At 32.2% G+C, this 5,541-nt stretch overlaps 2 protein-coding genes across 2 annotated transcripts in view; both read right to left on the bottom strand.

Moving 5' to 3' along the window:
* The window catches only part of LOC126894232 (NK-tumor recognition protein-like), a gene marked incomplete in the record, with an annotated part of 135,127 nt that overhangs the window by 3,018 nt on the left and 126,568 nt on the right, over positions 1-5,541 (bottom strand).
* LOC126894239 (ubiquitin-associated protein 1-like) overlaps positions 1-5,541 on the bottom strand; it is a 62,099-nt gene that overhangs the window by 50,654 nt on the left and 5,904 nt on the right. The gene's annotated exons all lie outside the window — the stretch shown is intronic.

The raw sequence follows: 5,541 nt of genomic DNA, 5'->3' as shown, positions 1-5,541 counted from the left end.
TATTTTATAGTACATTACATAAGTTTAATTTTGATATATGTTTAAAGACGCAGTATTTCCGGAACAATTTCAAAAGTTATACTTCGTAAAAAAGTTGCTATCTTAAATCCCCCTGTGAGCAGATCAAGTGTTAGATTTTCAAAAAAATGATATCGAATAAAAGGGAAATATCTAAGTTTTCAATAAAAAAAAATTAAGTTGTTTTGTTAATTTTTAAAAAAGTTATGGTAGTTTTAAGAAAAAAAATACAAAATTTACCGATTTGAGAAATTGTAATTTTTTTGGACATTTCCCCCATTTACAGGGAACAAGGGAATTTTTTCAATTTTGAAGGATAATATCTTCAACTAGATACGATCTTTTAACATATTGTTCATCAAAATCGGTCCAGGAGAGCTGAGTAAAAGTGATAACAGTCACAAAAAAAAAACACATCATGGTAAAATTAATACCTTCTCAGTTTCGCATCGAAGCTAAAAAAACACATTGTCATGAAACCTTCTCAGATTCAAAGCTCAGGGAGTAATCAAGTTAGTGTTATTGTTGAGCTTAACTATACTTTAAAAGCATATTTTAGCTTCGATGTGAAGCTGAGAAGGTATTAATTTTACTATGATGTGATTTTTTTTTTGTGTCTGTTACCACTTTTTCTCAGCTCTCACTGGACTGATTTCTTTCAACGATACGTTAAAAGATCACAAATTGTATCTAGTTGAAGGTATTACCGTTAAAAATTGTAAAAATTTCCCTCGTTCCCCGTAAATGGGGGAAATCACCAAAAAAATTATAAATTTAAAATTGCTAATTTTCGAAATTTTTTACTTTTTTTACTTAAAACTGCCATAACATTATCAAAAATTAATAAATCAGCATAATTTTTTTTATATTGAAGCTTATACAAGGTTCAAATCCGCCTGTGGCAATTCAATTTTTGTATTTTGTCCTTAATTATATTCGAGTTATAAAAAAATGTTCAAATTATTTAGATTCAATAACTATCAAGGATCCCATCACTGTAGTCTCCCATTGTTAGTAAAAATTTCTTAATTATGTTAATATTATTTTTGTGTCCACTACCAGTCTATAATATTCCAATTTTTTTGGTAACATGGTGCTATATAAATCACTTTTAAAAACAATAATTTTTAGTTTCACTTGAATTTAACAATGGATTTTTACGATTATAATCAAATTTTATAATACGCTCTATTGAGTAGATCTGTTTAACATTTATAGCTTCAATGAGAAGCTTAGAAGGTATTGGTTTTATTATGTGTATTTTTTTTTTTTTTTTTGATTTTTACCACTTTTCTCACCGAACCAATTTCTTTCAACGATACGTCAAAATATCACAAATCGTATCTAATTGTAGATATTACCCTCAAAAATTGAAAAAATTTCCCTCGTTTCCCGTAAATGGGGTAAACCTCCAAAAAAATTACAAATTTAAAAATCGTTAATTTTCGAAATTTTTTTTACTTAAAATTGTTATATCCTTTTCTAAAAATAACCAAATCAATATAATTTTTTGTTATAGATGCATAATGTCTTTATCTATCATTTGATATATTTTTTTTATAAATCTGACCCTTTACCTGCCCACAGGGGAGGATTTAAAATGACAACTTTTTCACAAAAAATTAACTTTTGAAAGTGTTCCGGAAGTTCTGACACTTTTATATATATTTTAAATTAAAGCTAATGTAATATACTTTATTATAGAAATAAAAATTTGGGACTTTATCTTTTCTTCACAGTGAAAACAAACATCAAAGTTAATAAAAAAAATACGATTTTTGTAAAAAATTATTTTAATTTTATAATGTTATAACTTTTTGAAAAATGTATGGATCAATATAATTTTTTTTATAGATGCATGATGTTTTTACCTATCATTTGATATATTTTTTCTATTAATCTGACCCTTTACCTGCCCACAGAGGGGGATTTAAAATGACAACTTTTTCACAAAAAATTAACTTCAGCTTAACTTTTGAAAGTGTCCCGGAAACTCTGACACTTTTATATTTACCTTAAATTAAAGCTTATGTAATGTACTTTATTATGAAAAAAAAAATTTTGGACTTTATTTTGTCTTTACGGTGATAATGGCTACCGTAAGCTATTTTTGTGTTAAAATTCTCGATTTTATATTTTTAATTTTAAAATTCTATAACTTTTTGAAAAATATATGAATCAATACAATTTTTTTATAAGAAATAATATTTATATACTTCTTTCATTCGACGTACTTTTTTTTTTAAATCGGACCATTTCCCTTTCTATATTATAAATATTTATTTATTCATATGTAACACTTATTAATCATAAAACTTGTAATCAGGATATAAATAAGGAAATAGGAGATCATGTGTAGCTTTTGGGATAATCCATCAATTTTTTAAAATTAAACACTATCTACAGCTTTGCATCGAGGCGATTTTAATCACTGTCAGATATGATTATATTTGACCCAACTATGCCACGTCCCCAGTGTGCTGGTTTTTCTTTTCTGATTAGTCTCTAATAAGAAAATATTAAAAATAATTTTTTGAATTTTTAAAATTGTCGTTTTAACATTTTTTATTTATTAGTACAAAAAATGTGCATTGTCAAAGCAGTATTTTATTGTAATTTTCAGGAATGTGTGTTTTCAGGCTTAATAGTACTGATTACTAACGATTTAATGAAAGTATTATCTAAAAGCCAACTAGATCTTTGTTGGGGAAAAAAGATTAGAAAAAAATAAAGCATAATTTTAATACACAAAAACAAAAAAGGTTTTAAGTTTAACCTATTGACTGGAGAAAACATATCGAAATCAGCGGCGTATTTATATATAGGCACTATAGGCAAATGACTACAGCGGCAAATTTTGAGGGGCGCAAATATTAAGGGTCGACAAATTTATAAAAAGCGAGTTATATTTTTATTGTTGTTATGACATATTGACTTCCTAATAATTATCATAAGTTTTCATTATTGTGTATTTATGATGTTTATTGATAGCTACAGCAAAGTTAAATCTATTTTCAATTTCTCGATAACAATAGCAGAGGTTATTAATAATAAACAAATTGATTACTTTTACAGTACTTTTTTTAGCTTCGATGCGAAGCTGAGAAGGTATTAATTTTACTATGATGTGTTTTTTTATTTTTTTATTTTTTTATTTTTTTTTTTGTGTCTGTGAACGCTCAATCTCAGCTCTCGCTGGACCGATTTTGATGAACAATATGTCAAAAGATCACAAATCGTATCTAGTCGAAGACATTACCCTCAAAAATTGAAAAAAATTCCCTCGTTCCCCGTAAACGGGGGAAATCCCCCAAAAAATTACAAATTTAAAAATCGCTAATTTTCTTTATCGTTGTATCTGTAGTTTTTTAAACCGAAAAAAATGACTAATGTTATCTTAAAATATATTTTTAAATATGGAAGTGTACCGAAAGTTAAATCAGAAGTGCACAATGGCTTAGTGGTAAGGTTAGTCTCTACGAACTCCTAACCCAGCCATATCAAGTGAAAGGGTTGCTAACTTGTCCCAGGGTAGTTAGCCGAAAGGTAAAGTGACCATTGTGATCCTCTATGGCACCTGGCGCACCATAGAGTATACAGCCTTATCACAGTATGTCACAGCTGTGACGGACTTTTATTTCTTGACTACTCGTGGGAACTATATGGATAAAAACATGGAAAAACCACAAAACAGCGAACTTGTGATGATCAGGGATCCTACGGACAACCTGTCGGAACAAGATTGTGAACTGGCGACTCTTCGCAGAAGAATCGCCGAACTTGAAAGTCTCAATGCGAACAACGGGACACTTGGTGAACCGTCTACTAGCAAAGAGACAGCAACGTCAACAAATGTAGACCAGGAATCGCAAGATCAACTGGGAGTAGTAGCTGACAAAATCGAGGGTTTAAAACTTAGACCTGAGAAACTGAGCGGCAGTCAGAGGCGCAAGCTGAAGAGAAGCCGAGCAATCGTGGAGGGACAGAAGAACCTATCAAAGGAGGGAGACAAGGGAACTATAGGAACCCGAAAATAACAAACTGGGACAACTACAAAGCAGATGTCTCTCGTGACCTGAATAACCTACAGTTTAGATTGGGGTCGAGACAGAGTACTGAAAGAGCTGTAAATATGCTACAGGACTCCATTGTCTCGGCTTACAAAGAAAACTGTCCTTTAATATAAAGGAAAGGTACAGGGCAGGACGTAGCTAGGCTGAATGCTAATCTGTCCAAATTAAGAAAGAGTTCACGTAAGCTCTTAAATAAAGCTTATTAGAGAGTTAAACAAATATTGTTATACACAAGCCTATGCGGATGGCTTGGTTATAGCAGTGGTGGGTAAATTCCCAGACACTATTATAGACTTAGCACAACAGAGACTTAACACTATACAGATATGGTGTAGTAAGGACAGTCTATCTGTTAATCCAAATAAAGCAGAGGTTGTTATGTTCACTAGAAAGAGAATAGGACTAGATAGTCTTGACACTCTTACTCTGAATGGAGAAGAAATTAGCTTAAAATCGGAAGCAAAATACTTATGTATTATTTTGGATAATAAGCTAAAATGGAAATCACATGTTGAGTCAAGAATCAAAAAAGCAATGACCACATTGTGGACTTGCAGCAGAGCCTTGGTAAAGACATGGGGTCTTAAACCAAGAGTTATGTATTGGTTGTACACATCAGTGATTAAACCTATGATATTGTACGGTGCCCTAGTCTGGTGGACCAGAACAGCACTCATTACAGCTAGGAAAGAACTTAGTCGCATACAGAGAATGGCTGCTATTGCCATCACTGGAGCATTAAGAACTACACCAACGGTCGCATTAGAGGCACTAATCGGATTGCCTCTGCATCTAGAGGTTAAAACTCACACCAAAGCCACAGCACTAAGATTCCACAACTTAGGTATGTGGACTTTGGAGAGTGACACAACAGAACATGGTAAAATACTAAAAGAGATAGACAAGGGCTTTTTAGAATACCCCNTAGACCAGGGCTTTTTGGAATACCCTTGGACTATATCAAACCGGTTCTTAAGAATAACATTCCCTACAAAGTGAAGATCACTACACGTAGAGAATGGAATATTAACCACCTGACTGAAAAAGGAGGATTTGTGATATATACAGATGGATCCAAAATATTAGGAAAGGTAGGTGCTGGAATTTGGAGTTTAAATCCACGAAAAAATGTCGGTATATCATTGGGCACAACACCCTCTGTTTTCCAACCAGAGGTGATAGCGATACTAGTAGGGGCTCTGAACCTGCTGGTATACGAAAATAGGAAGATAACTATCTTAAGTGATAGTCAAGCGGCTTTGAAGGCACTCTATAACGATCAGGTGAATTCAAATCTGGTCCTCGAATACAGGAAACTTTAGAATCACTATCGATGATCAACAAAGTTACACTAGCGTGGGTACCGGGACACAACGGTGTCACTGGAAATGAGAATGCTGACTTTCTAGCCAGGAAAGGAGCAGAGAACACCTATGTTGGACCAGAACCA

This window comes from Daktulosphaira vitifoliae, unplaced genomic scaffold, assembly GCF_025091365.1.
Source record: "Daktulosphaira vitifoliae isolate Bord-2020 unplaced genomic scaffold, ASM2509136v1 Scaffold_1, whole genome shotgun sequence".
In the NCBI taxonomy this organism is placed as follows: Eukaryota; Metazoa; Arthropoda; class Insecta; order Hemiptera; family Phylloxeridae; genus Daktulosphaira; species Daktulosphaira vitifoliae.
Note: the sequence above shows the minus strand (reverse complement) of the source record. Positions and strands in the feature narration are given on the sequence as shown.